The sequence below is a fragment of the Carassius gibelio genome, chromosome B4, assembly GCF_023724105.1.
Source record: "Carassius gibelio isolate Cgi1373 ecotype wild population from Czech Republic chromosome B4, carGib1.2-hapl.c, whole genome shotgun sequence".
Lineage (NCBI taxonomy): Eukaryota > Metazoa > Chordata > Actinopteri > Cypriniformes > Cyprinidae > Carassius > Carassius gibelio.
This window is the reverse complement of record NC_068399.1, coordinates 4,251,847-4,266,251: the sequence shown is the minus strand read 5'-3', so window position 1 is coordinate 4,266,251 and position 14,405 is coordinate 4,251,847. Positions and strand designations below refer to the sequence as shown.

Here is a 14,405-nt window from a genome sequence, read left to right as displayed (position 1 = left end):
TGCCTTTCTCCTGCTGCTGTTTAAGTTGTCTCGTTATTGTTGGTCCTGGTTCTGAATCGTTTTTTTTTCTTTTCTTTTCTTTTTTCATTTAGCCTAATGTTGTGGGATATGCATAGTGGTACTTCATATAAATTGATATTCTAAGTTGATAACCTGCTGTTTCAAACATTAAGTAAAAAAATAATCCAGATAGTCGTGTTTATGACTCACTGTTGAACATTTGTGATTGAATCTTCATTAGGGTCCATTCACATATAGAGTCTTTTGCTTGCTCATGGTCATTATTTCCAATGTAGTCCAATAATGGAAGCGACATTTGCGCGTGCAACGCACTTTTTTTTTCCAGGTGCGTCCGCACCATATCAAGTTAAAAACATCTAAACTTTTCAGAGAGCCGCAAGCGCACCGCAGGCATGTAGATATTCGAATACATTGCATGATATTCAATATCCGTTCGAATTAGATTTTTCTCAAAAGTGACAGCCCTATACAGAGTCAATGCAAAGATGCGATCAGACGCATCCTCGCGTGGGTCTAGAGACGCGATGCCCCCTAATACGAATCTTGTTCTGTAAAGATACGAATAAAAAAAAACTCACCTGTTGAGTAAAACATAAGCGAGATTGCCATCTCTTTCTACAATAGTTGAAGTTGGTTGCAAAGCTCTCTCCATCTAGAAAATGCAACACCGATATTGATCCTCGCTCTTTCTCTCTTATCCCAAACTCTTCTTGGTTCGTTTGGTTGGCCCACATGCTTACAGGAGCTGTCCTTGTCGACAGAATCAGTGGCAGACGATAAACAGTAGTTATGTTCCATAAATAAGTAACAATCCATCATAAAACGTGCAAAAATAAGTAAATAAGGAATGCTTGAAGCAAGCTAGTGGTTTGCTGAATGCCAAACACTACTTCTGCATTTGTCCACGACACTGTTTTCATGTGGTTTCTACGTCACTAAAGGCGGTAAAAAAGGGTCACTAACGTCATTGACAGGCGACTGCACTGCCCCGTGTCACTGTTTAGAATAGGAATTTTCTCATGATTTACAAGTAGTTGAAACCATTAGAGATATTGTTAGTATGCCGCTGGAATAAATATATAAAACTAGCCTAGTGGTTTTTGGATATTTTACTGCAAATATCTTACAAATTGTACCTTTAATAGCTTAGTGTGTATAAGATCTACAAGTTGTTGGTTTTGATGTTTGTTTTTTGTGCCATTGAAATGTTGTTAATCTGGATGTTTGTTTTTTTTGCGTTAGACCTGATGACACGGAAAGAGGAGAATCAAGAACTCAATGAAAAGGAAGACAATGTTCAGCATGAGAAATATAATTTCATGACTGGAGAAAAGTCATTTAGTAACTCACCTACTGAAAAGACTAAACGAAAAAAAGCTCAAAAGCCAGTAGATATAAGTTATTTCACCTGCCAACAGTGTGGGAAAAGATTCACCAGAAAAGATCATCTTGAAGTCCACATAAAAGTTCACACTGGAGAAAAGCCTTTCACCTGCCAACAGTGTGGAAAGAGTATTATTAATAAAACAAACCTTAAAATACACATGAGAATTCATACTGGAGAGAAACCTTTCACCTGCCAACAGTGTGGGAAAAGATTCACCAGAAAAGAAAGTCTTGAAGTCCACATGAGAATTCACACGGGAGAAAAGCCTTTCACCTGCCAACAGTGTGGAAAGAGTATTAATAATAAAACAAACCTTAAAAAACACATGAGAACTCATACTGGAGAGAAACCTTACACATGTTCTCAATGTGGAAAAAGTTTTGCATATAAACGAACCCTCGTTATCCACACGATAATTCATACTGGAGAGAAACCTTTAACTTGCCAACAATGTGGAAAGAATTTCCCTCACAAAAAAAACCTTCAAGACCACATGCGAACTCATACTGGAGAGAAACCTTACACATGCCAACAATGTGGAAAATGTTTTCATCTTAAACGAAGCCTCGTTGACCACATGAGAATTCATACTGGAGAGAAACCTTTCACCTGCCAACAATGTGGAAAGAGTTTCACTGACAAAAGTAACCATAGAAAACACATGATAACTCATACTGGAGAGAAGCCTTTTTCCTGCAAACTGTGTGGAAAAAGTTTCATTCATAAACAAAACCTTGGAGACCACATGAGAATTCACACTGGAGAGAAACCTTACACATGCCAACAATGTGGAAAGAGTTTCACTCAAAAAGGAAACCTTGGAGACCACATGAGAATTCACACTGGAGAGAAACCTTTCACCTGCCAACAATGTGGAAAGAATTTCACTCACAAAAAAAACCTTACAGTCCACATGAGAATTCACACTGGAGAGAAACCTTACACATTCCAACAATGTTGAAAGAGTTTTACACAAAAATGATACCTCGTTAACCACATGGTATTTCACACTGGAGAGAACCCATGAGTTTCAAAAATAAAGTAGCTTTTTAAAGAGTAGGTCATTTTTATAAGTGTCCCCATCTTGTGTGTCCCCTACAAAGATTGTAAATGCAAGGTAGGGGTAGTAAATATAAGCTAAAACTCTTATCACAATATTGTACACTGTCCAGGTGATATTATTATTACAAGTGCAGGTCATATAATTAGAATATCATCAAAAGGTTGAATTATTTCACTAATTCCATTCAAAAAGTGAAACTTGTATATTATATTCATTCATTACACAGACTGACATATGTCAAATGTTTATTTTAATTTTGATGAGTATAATTGACAACTAAGGAAAATCCCAAATTCAGGATCTTAGAAAATTTGAAAATTGTGTAAAGGTTCAATATTGAATACACCTGGTGCCACACTCTAATCAGTTAATTAACTCAAAATACCTGCAAAGGCCTTTAAATGGTCTCTCCGTCTAGTTCTGTAGGCTACACAATCATGGAGAAGATTGCTGAATTAACAGTTGTCCAAAAGACGACAATTGCCACCTTGTACAAGGGAGGACAAGACACAAATGGTCATTGCAAAAGAGTCTGGCTGTTCACAGAGCTCATTGTCCAAGCACATTAATAGAGAGCTAAAGGGAAGGAAAAGATGTGGTAGAAAAAATTGTACAAGCAATAGGGATAACCACACCCTGGAGAGGATCATGAAACAAAACCCATTCAAACATGTGGGGGAGATTCACAAAGAGTGGACCACAGCTGGAGTCAGTGCTTCAAGAACCACTACGCACAGACATATGCAAGACATGGGTTTCAGCTGTCGCATTCCTTGTGTCAAGGCACTCTTGAACAACAGACCGCGTCAGAAGCATCTCGCCTGGGGTAAAGATAAAAGGACTGGACTGCTGATGAGTGGTCTAAAGCTATGTTCTCTGATGAAAGTAAATTTAGCATTTCCTTTGGAAATCAGGGTCCCAGAGTCTGGAGGAAGAGAGGAGAGGCACACAATCCACGTTGCTTGAGGTCCAGTGTAAAGTTTCCACAGTCAGTGATGGTTTGCAGTGCCATGTCATCTGCTGGTGTTGGTCCAATCTGTTTTCTGAGGTCCAAGGTCAAAGCAGCCATATACCAGGAAGTTTTAGAGCACTTCATGCTGCTGACCAACTTTATTTAGATGCAGATTTCATTTTCCAACAGGACTTGACACCTGCACACAGTGCCAAAGCTACCAGTACCTGGTTTAAAGACCATGGTATTCCTTTGCTTAATTGGCCAGAAAAACTTGCCTTACCTGAAACCCATAGAAAATCTATGGGGTATTGTGAAAAGGAAGATTCGATATGCCAGTCCCAGGAATGCAGAAGAGCTGAAGGCCACTATCAGAGCAACTTGGGCTCTCATAACACAAGAGCAGTGCCACAGTCTGATCGACTCCATGTCACGCCGCATTGACCCAGTAATTCAGGCAAAAGGAGAACCAACTAAGTATTGAGTGCTGTACATGCTCATCCTTTTCATTTTCATACTTTTAAGTTGGCCATGATTTCTAAAAATCCTTTCTTTGTGTTGGTCTTAAGTAATATTCAAATTTTCTGAGATACTGAATGTGTTATTTTTCCTTAATTGTTGTAACAATTAAGTTATAAACTTATAACTAAGTTATAAATTCCTTTATACGTTTTAAACATCAAAATTAAAAGAAATAAACATTTGAAATATATCAGTCTGTGTGTAATGAATGAATATAACATGATGATATTCTAATTATATGACCAGCATCTGTACATTGCAATATGAGGAAAAAGTAACAGGCAAAATATTTTAACCTAATATAACTAGAAAAAGTGAGAGATTGGACAGTCATTTCAATAATGAAAAGTGTTTTTTATTGTGCCATTGTTTTGAACAAAAAGTGCATAATGAGCTATGCCTGTATGAATAAAAAAAAATTTGTGTTTTGAGTAGGCTAGTGGTTCCCAAATTTTTTTGCCAGCTCCCCTTTTGTAGAGAAAAATATTTTCATGAACCCAACCCCTCAATTTACATTATTTGCATGTTTAACAAATGGTACTGTATTTCTGTGATCAAAGCTGAATATTCATCATCATTCCTCCTGTCTTCAGTGTTACATGATCCTTCAGAAATCATTGTAATATCATTGTATATTGTACTATTATTGCCAATGTTGTAGACATTTGTACTGCTCAATTCTTTTTCAGGAAATAATTTTTTCACAATACTCATGAATATTTGAAATTGTTCTTTGTGTCAGAGCGCTGGAGTTCATCAGAAATAGAAAGTTAATTGAAGACACTAAGACTTCAAATGTGTGTGTGTGTGTGTTTTTTTGGCTGTTATTGGTGTTTTGGTTACACAATAAATGGAATTTAATTTCCACTTAAATTAATAGTTACCTATTGTAATTAATGGCTGGCATGCTTACCCACAGAAAGAAAAGTCAATAAACATTATTTGACACTATTATTCAATATATAGATTTTACTAGTATCAGTAAAATCTGTATCCCATTCACTGAAAGGAAAACTATATGACAAAGCAAGGAGAATTTTACCATTTAAATTCAGTAATTTTTCTTAATTTACAATGCATAAAAACAGCATAATATGAGTATGCAATTAAATGTAATGGTAGCCAATGTTATTAAAATACATTACAATAAATACAAATATTGTTTAAAAATCACAGATAATTTGTTATTTGTCACATGTAGAAGACCATTTTTCCACCTGGCTACCACAACAAGTATATTTCAAACCTGTGGGAAGCAGTGCATCATTCATTTTTATTTTTACATGGCTCTCTGCAATACCACTCTAATTATTCATTCATGCCAGCTAGTGGTCTGTTATTTATACAACCACAACTGCTACAACTGATGACGGAGCGCTTAAGCAGGTACTGCGAATCATGATGAGATCATTAAAATGTCAGGTTAATATTTTGTGTTCAGTTATTTACTTATCATACAAGTGGCAGCATGATAAGCGGGAAAATTACGCAGTGTAGTCTTTATCACCCTGTAGAGGTTTCTTTTGCAAAATTATCTGCTGACTGTACACTATCCTTAGTTTGGGAACCACTGGAATAAGTGATTTGTGCTCTTAAGTTTGGTCTGCTATAATGCTCTGTGTTTGATTACTAACGCCTGTATAGTACAGTGTTGCACACAGAACAAGAGTGTTCAGCCTCGACTCTTTATTGTCATTTGTTTTTACATTTGCAAAGTGTACCAAATTGAACAAAACAATATAAGTGCAAAATTTGAATTCAAGGATAATATATAACGGTATAGCACAGTATAGCAAAATCCATATCATGGAACAACATAATGCAAGTAGTAACTTTCATACTGGTATAGCGCCCACCCCTGATCTCAGAAAACACTAATTTTCCCAGAATATACATTTATATACATTGTCATTTGTCCATGATTTCGAAACTGTTCATTCAATTCAGTTGTACACCCCTCCCTTCCATAAAGTCTACTCTACTCTGATTGGTCAGCTGGCCATAACTGTTTTGGCACAAGAGGAGTGCTTTGAGCAAGTTAGTGAGCGCTACCATCTGTGTTTCCAAGTCCGCAGTTGTTTTGGTGTGACGGATTGTAGCGACAGCAACAGTTGTAGACGAAGTACAAAAATCAAGTACTTGAGTACAAGTACAGATACGTATAATAAAATATTACTTCAGTAAAAAAATACAATTAGTTGCTAAAATAAATTATAAATAATATTATTCAAATTAATTAATTTGTAAATTAAAATTGAAATAATGTGCAAATGAAGAAATATAGCGCTATAATCTGCAAAGTAATTTGATAATTGTTCCAGCAGTCTACATTTTTGCATGGCTTTTTTGCAGCAGCCTCTCCGATCATTTCACGGCACACATCTACAGTGATGTGACATTAAGCCAACTATGGTGACCCATACTCAGAATTCGTTCTCTGCATTTAACCCATCCAAAGCAGTGCACACACACAGCAGTGTACACACACACACACACCTGGAGCAGTGGGCAGCCATTTATGCTGTGGCGCCTGGGGAGCAGTTGGGGGTTCAGTGCCTTGCTCAAGGGCACCTAAGTCGTGGTAATGCAGGCCCGAAACTCAAACCCACAACCCTAGGATTAGGAGTCAAACTTTCTAACCACTAGGCCACGACTTAAGATGTAGCTGGCTTTCAAAGCGCATTTAGAATTTCCAGTCGGTGACACAACAGACCTTTTCTGCATCTGAAGCCCCTTTTTTTTCTCTTTGTGGCTTTCCCACAAGCGACGGATGTTTGGTTTCTAGATGCCACTTTAGTTTTGAAGGCTTCAGTGCTTCGTTGGATAGCATTATCCCACATTCAACACACTGGGCTCTCGGCTCTGCCTCATCACCTCCATTTACAAATCCGTACTTAATGAAGTCAGGATTGTATTTGCGGCAAAATCTTGACTTTTGGGGCAGGTTGATGCAACTTTGGTTTAGTCTTTTTCACTTTAAAAATTTCTCCATTAACTTTTGCTAAATGCTACGTTGACTGAGTGTCTTCTGCTTATTAGCACTTGTTAAAAAACTAACTGAAGCATTACTGCCACTAGTGGTAGGATGGTATATTGTAACTGTCTCATGGATAACAGTGGCCATTCTGGTGTCTTCTAATGATAACTTGTTTGGTCCCACAGGTGAAAAACATAACATTTTGCAGCCCTCCAGGTGGCGCTCGAGGCCCAACCGTGGGCCACGGCCCTATGGTGCATAGGGACTTGCATTTACTGACCTAATAAACTCTTTAAGAATCAAGCACCAGGCCCACTCATCATACACTAGATTTAATTGTATCGCATGGAATCTATCTTACTGATATAGATATTGTACCTCAAAGTGATGATGTTAATGACCATTTCTTTGTATTATGCATGCTGTGTATCACTGATATTAACTATATGACTCAGCGTTACCGTCTGGGCAAAATTATTGTTCCAGCCACCAAAGACAGATTCGCAAATAACCTGCCTGATCTATCTCAACTGCTCTGTGTATCCAAAAATATACATGAACTAGACGAAATGACTGGCAACATTGGCACTATTTTCTCTGATACATTAGTTGTTTTTGCCTTAATTGAATTGAAAAAGATTAGAGAAAATTGTACTGTGCCATGGTATAACAGTCATGCTCATTTAAGAAAGAAACTCGTAGTCTTGAGTAAAAATGGAGAAAAAACTTACTTGGTTACTAAGTAACCTTGGTTCCCCAGAGGTGAGCAGCCACGGCCGTGTCCAGGGGAGGCATTTGCTCATAGCTCTTCCCATGAGAGCCATCCACTGCATAAGCGGGCCAAGAAGAGGGCATGCCACGACTTAGTCAGCTCGTCGTGAACTTCAGGGAAGAACGGGAATAAACTGTGCTATTCACACATTGTCGCAGTTTATTCACTTCATTTGCATGTGGAATTCACTTCACAACAGACGCAAATTTGCTTCATGGGAGTGGGTTCTGGTTGGTTGAGTTCACGCAGCATTGTGATTTCAAACAATTTTCTAAATATTACTATTATGTCATGAAATGTAGTTTTAAAAGTATTTCAGGTGAGAATTTAGTTGTTTTAAACTCAAATGTACTGTTTATTTATAAAGACAGCGCCTATCTAAAAATGTGTTTTGGCGGGAGCTCATTTCTTACTGACAGGAGCAGTCAGTTTTGTTCAAAAAGATCCGGTTACATCCAATGATTCATTCGCCAACCGGTTATCACAAACTGCTTTGTTTTGAACTCTCTCACAACAGACACGGAAGAGAAGACAATGCTGAATAAAGTTGTAGTTTTTGCTATTTTTGGACCAAAATGTATTTTCGATGCTTCAAAAAATTCTAACTGACTATTTTGATGATGTTTTTCTTACCTTTCTGGACATGGACAGTATACCGTACACACAGCTTCAATGGAGGGACTGAAAGCTCTCAGACTAAATCTAAAACATCTTAAACTGTGTTCCGAAGATAAACGGAGGTCCCACTGGTCTGGAACAACATGAGGGTGAGTTATTAATTACTTAATTTTGATTATTGGGTGAACTAACCCTTTAAATATATTACCTTTAGTTGAATAAATACTTTGAATTGGGAATTTTTAAACATCGTGAGACAGGCAGCAGAGATCACTTACGTTAAGTTTTCCCATTGATTGATCTTTTTTTAATCAGTGCAAATAATTTGCCCCTTCTTGTCTTCAGAAAGATATGCAAATGGTATTCACTAATGTTTCACATTACATTTGCATGCGTAAAAACGTACCATAATTAAATTTCAGTACGGTTATGAATAAACATTCTGTCTACTTGTCTATTTAATCCAAACAATATAACGTTACCGTTGATAAACAATATAAAAACAGACGTCACATAGGACATTATGGCAGCGGGGAATTTGAACATGCACAATTATTTTATTTAATCTGTGTTAGTTTAATTTTTTATTTTTTTTTACCTAAAACAGAGACGCTGATTGATGTGTCTGCATCTTCTGCACTGGAGCATTTCAGTGGGCTTAAACAGATCACTCTTTACAGCGGATTTAGTTTCCAAACAACTGACAATTTGGACTTAAATATGATTTTCAGTCACAATAATTAATCCTAAATTTCGACATTAATAACTTACTTTTAGCAACATCAGACGCACGCGCGCTCACAAGATCTCCCGGTTCTTACTTCTGGAGACTCACACTAAACGGTTCATTTGAATCAGTGAGTGGTCGACTCCAGAACAGCTGCAATCGGATCATTCTAATTCGTAAACGAATCGTTTGGTGTGATTCGCGATCCGATTTAAAGGTTTATTTTGAAAAGACTCAGTTCGTTCATGATTAATCAGACCACTTCTGCGTGTCGAAGTACGTGATATATTATAGGGAGTAACGATATATTTTATGAAATGTAGTGAAGTAAAAAGTACGATCTTATGCTTTGAAATGTAGTGAAGTAAAAGTAAAAGTTACTCAAAATAAAACTACTCCAGTAAAGTACAGATACTTGAAAAATGTACTTAAGTACAGTAACGAAGTAAAGCTACTCCGTTACTGTCCACCACTGAAAACAAGCAATAATAGTACCTACTCTTAAACCTGGGAAAAACTCATCAGATCCTACTAGTTACAGGCCTATTGCCTTAACTTCCAATTTATGCAAAGTAATGGAAAGTATAATCACAGAAAGAATAACATACTTCTTAGAGAGTAAAGATTTATTACCTCCTTATCAGAGTGAATTCCGAAGGGGTCGGAATACAATGGACTCTGTATTATGTCTAGAGTCAGACATCAGAAAAGCACAAACTAACAAAGTAGTAGTAATAGCTGTCTTTTTTTATGTGGAAAAGGCATATGATATGCTCCGGAAAGAAGTATTATTAATAAAATTAAAGTCTTTGGGAATTGGAGGTAAAACATATAATTGGGTTCAAGATTTTTTATTAAACAGGAAAATACAAGTAAAAGTAGGTGAAGAATACTCCAGTGTGTATACAGTGGAGAATGGAACACCACAAGGTAGTGTATGTAATCCGTTATTGTTTAATATAATGATTAATGATATTTTCTCTCAAGTTAAACAAAACATTGGAAAATCTTTATATGCAGATGATGGGGCATTGTGGATTAGAGGTCGTAATATAACATATATTAATAAAAAAATGCAAGAAGCAATAGTTGAAGTTGAAAAGTGGGCTAATAAATGGGGGTTTAAATTATCTGTAGCAAAAACACAGGTCATTTGTTTTTCAAGGCGCCATAAAGTCACACCTCTATCTTTAAAATTATATGGGAATCCTCTGGAGCAAGTCAAATCAGTAAGGTTTCTTGGGGTTTGGTTTGATGAAAAATTGACATGGAAAGTTCATTTGGATAAAATTAAGGATAAATGTAAAAAGATTATTAATATTCTTCGGTGTTTGTCAGGACAGGAATGGGGAGCAAGTAGAACATCTCTACAAAATATATACTGGGCACTCATGAGGTCTGTCTTTGACTATGGATGTATAGCTTATATGTGGGCAACAGAATCAAATCTCAAACAATTAGATGTATTGCAAGCTCAAGCCCTAAGAATCTGCAGTGGATCATTTAAAACATCCCCAGTGTCATCAATGCAGGTGGAAATGGGAGAAATGCCTTTAGGCATCAGGCGAATGAAGTTGATGTTGACATATTGGGTTAATATACAGGGACAAAATGTTTCACATCCTGTCAAAAGTGTATTGAAAGAGTGCTGGAAACATAATGAAACAAACTTTGTAAGTTTTGGGTGGATAGGTGATGCAAAGGCTAGGAATATAGGTTTATGTCATTTACAGTACAGCAATACAGTATCAATATCCTCCATCCCTCCATGGTTATTCCCCTCCCTTGCTGTTGACCTCAATATAAAGCGGGAAATAAATAATAAATCTAAACAATTTCCAGTATGTCATATAGTGAGGAATTATTTTGAGATGCATTTCCAAGATTCAGTGTTTTTATTTACAGATGGATCAAAAGATCCGAAGACAATGCAGGGGCAGCTGTATATATTCCAACATATGATTTTTATATCAAGAAAAGAGTTACCAATCATTTGTCAGTTTATACAACAGAGTTATTAGCAATATTATTGGCCTTGCAGTGGTTAGAGGAGAAATAAATAATGTACACAGTTATTGCATCTGATAGTTATTCTGCACTGGAAAGTATAAAATCTGGCAGGTCATCTTTTAGAATGGACATAATTAATGAAATTTTCCATAAGATGTATAATTTGAAGGTTAAAGGCAAAGAAACACAATTCATTTGGGTTCCTGCTCATGTTGGTGTGGAATGAAATGATAAGGTGGATATTCTGGCAAAACAAACTCTAAAATTAAAACAGATAGATCTACAAGTTCCATTAAGCAAAATGGAAGCTAAAGCATATATTAGGAAATATGCGTACTCAGTATGGCAGAGACATTGGGATGATACTGAATTAGGCAGACACTTACATAATATACAAAATCAAGTTGGTTCTGGGAGGAGGGAGAGCAGGAATCGTAGAGAAGAAAGTATTATAACTCGGATGAGAATAGGTCAAACAGGACTTAATAGTACACTATATAAGATTGGAAAGCATCCAACTGGGGAATGCATATACTGTTGTCAACAAGAAACAGTTGAGCATGTACTTTTTCATTGTATGAAATATAATAATGAGAGACATCACCTTATTCAGTCACTTAAGATAGCAAAACATCATGACTTTACATTGCCAGGTTTATTAGGGAAAAAAGATAGCAAGTTGTATGATTATATTATTAAATTTTTGAAAGTAAGTAAATTATAGAAAAGAATATAATTTGTTTTGATTCTTTGTTTGTTTATTTGTTTTGTATTATTTTCCAGTTTGTTTAATTTTTTTTTTTTTATAAGCTATATACAAATAATATCCTTATCCATACTCCATTCCAGTCGGTGGCGGTAATGCACCAATAAGTTAGGTTGCCAACCACCAATAAACACCAAAGAAGAAGAAGAAGTAGTAGGGGGCGCTAATGCGCCTTTGAGATGAGCTGCCAACCGCGATTAACCCTGAAAGAAGAAGAATCTCACGCGTCTGTGATTCGACTGAAGAAAGGTGAGTGCTTTTATTCAAATGTTTAAAGTGTTTGGGAAAAAAAACCGCGCTTAACGTAAACAACGCTGATTACATTTGCAGCGTCCAATTCACATTCTGTCCATCTTGAGTATTCGAAAATATGATTATTAGGACCCAAAGTCTAATGTGTTGAAAAGTATGCCTAGTTTTCCGGCTGGTCTAAAATACACAGCGCAGATCGATGCATGCTGTAACAGTGCGGTGGACGAGGACTCGATTAGAACTACAAACACGAATAACATGAGTTTAAAAACTACAAACATGGCGGAGACCACCGGACAGAGAAAGGAGAAATGTCTAACCTGATTTATTATTTATTTTACCGATGTCCTTGCCATGTTTCTGTGCCTTGATCGTGGTAATATCTTGCTGTCTGTGGAGAGTCAGAGAGCTTTTCTGAATTGATCAAAAACATCGTAATTTGTGTTGTGAAGATAAAAACAAAGGTTCTACTGTTTGGAAAGACATGAGTGAGTAATTAAAGGGATACTCCACCCCGTGATTAAAAGTTTTGTCATTAATCTCCTACCCCCATGTCAATCCGAACCTGTAAAACCCCCTTCCTCAAATCTTGCCCTGGAGGTCCACTGCAGTGCTTAGCTCCAACCCTGATCAAAGTCACCTGTCTGGGATTCTCTAATGATCCCAAAGACACTGATTAGCATGCTCAGGTGTGTTTGATTAGGGTTAGAGCTAAACTCTGCATGAAAGTGGATCTCGAGGTCCAGATTTGAGGATCCTGCTGTAAAAGGTCAGTTCCTCTTCAGAACACAGTTTAAGATATTTTGGATGAAAACCGGGAGGGTTGTGACTGTCTCATAGACTGCCAAATAAATAAGTGTCAAAGTCAAGAAAAGTATGAAAAACATCCTCAGAATAGTCCATCTGCCATCAGTGGTTCAATCTGAAGTTTATGAAGCAACTAGAATACTTTTTGTACATGAAGAAAACAAAACCCAGACAGCAAGCAGTTTCGACAAAGGTCTGGCCCACATGGATTTCATGCGGGCCAGAGGTGGGCCGAATCTGGGCCAACACTATGTTGCTGTCTGGGAAGTAACAACTTTATTAAACAATTTGTCTTCTGTGTTTGTTTTGTTAAAATTAAAGCATAAATTCACATAAAAAAAACGTATCCTTGTGGCATGACTGACACAGAAGAGTGTAAGCTGACTGTATTGAGCTCAGATTCTCACAACACAGGAGACAAATTGTTGAATAAAGTCGTTATTTTAGTTTTCTTTGTGTATTTAGTGCTGGGACAATTGATACTCAGTTTTGGGATGTAGAGCTTCAAAGTTTTTGCTTTCTATTTAGAAAAAAATGTACGGAGACAAGTTTATTTAAAACATGAAACTGGCAGAGACCCTAAAGTATTCTAAATGTACGATATCAAATTATACTCAGATTTGTGATTTCTGCAATGGATCAAATGCAGATTTCTAAAACCTAGAATTATAAGGTAATATCTTGCAAAAAATTAATCGAAGCATTTGTTTAAGAAAAACAAACAGTTTAGTTATAATTTGTTTTAAAACATAAAATTAGTGTTTTAACAATGTGTTGACATGCATGAGAAAGTTATATTTAATGGTTTTTATGACATTTAATATTTTTGAAATTTTTTTCTTCTTCATGTTAAGCATAAAAATTTTTAAGAATAAAAATGTTTAATATTTTATCCAGAGCAGATGTTAAATTATGGCAGGAATATGCTGGGTAATTTAACACTTTATTATAGGAAACAATAAAATTAAAGTTTCCTTTTGTTTAGACCGAAAGCAGATTCTGTAATACATTTATCAGGACTTTATTCCACAGAACGTGGGACAGGTAAAATGTATTTCTCTCTAGACATCAGTATGGCTGAAATAACATGCTAACGTTAATTGTTTTAACTAAGACCCAATCAGTTCAATTGTTGACTTTTTGACTTAAGGCTTAATATTGTAAAATGTAAGCCTTTTTAAGACAAAAAAACTGCAAGAAAACAGACAATGCTTCAGCAAAAGTGTTTAACAAATTGATCTACCCAAGTCAGTTTTTATGATCAATGAGTGTTTTATATTATTGGTTAATATGTGAATCCATTGACCAAGCTATAAATGACACGAGTTGTGATCTCATCAGGACAAATGAATTTAGATGAGATTATATTAGATTAGACATTGTATTGATCCCAGAATAATTCCGCTCTTGAATGTCACAGACTTCCGAAGCTTTGTTTGGTCGCATGCTTCTCTGCTCCGCGGTCATTTGTCAGAAATGGTGGAGAAAACAAGTCCGACCACCAGATGTGTTAAACAGTGTTAAAAGCTTT

General features: G+C 36.3%; 2 protein-coding genes and 1 pseudogene across 4 annotated transcripts in view; 2 read left to right on the top strand and 1 right to left on the bottom strand.

The window, feature by feature from the left end:
* The window catches only part of LOC127955977 (gastrula zinc finger protein XlCGF57.1-like), a 202,483-nt pseudogene extending 196,856 nt beyond the window's left edge, over positions 1-5,627 (top strand).
* LOC127955916 (gastrula zinc finger protein XlCGF57.1-like) overlaps positions 1-14,405 on the bottom strand; it is a 703,806-nt gene that overhangs the window by 69,879 nt on the left and 619,522 nt on the right. The window lies entirely within an intron of this gene.
* Positions 1-14,405, top strand: part of LOC127956002 (gastrula zinc finger protein XlCGF8.2DB-like) — an 85,654-nt gene that overhangs the window by 56,098 nt on the left and 15,151 nt on the right. The window contains exon 1 of one of the 3 annotated variants that reach the window (XM_052553744.1): positions 11,961-12,064. The exons of the other annotated variants lie outside the window; for them this stretch is intronic. The gene's annotated coding sequence lies outside the window, so the exon portion shown is untranslated. Of the gene's footprint in view, positions 1-11,960; positions 12,065-14,405 lie in introns of those variants that run through there. 3 annotated transcript variants of the gene reach the window in all.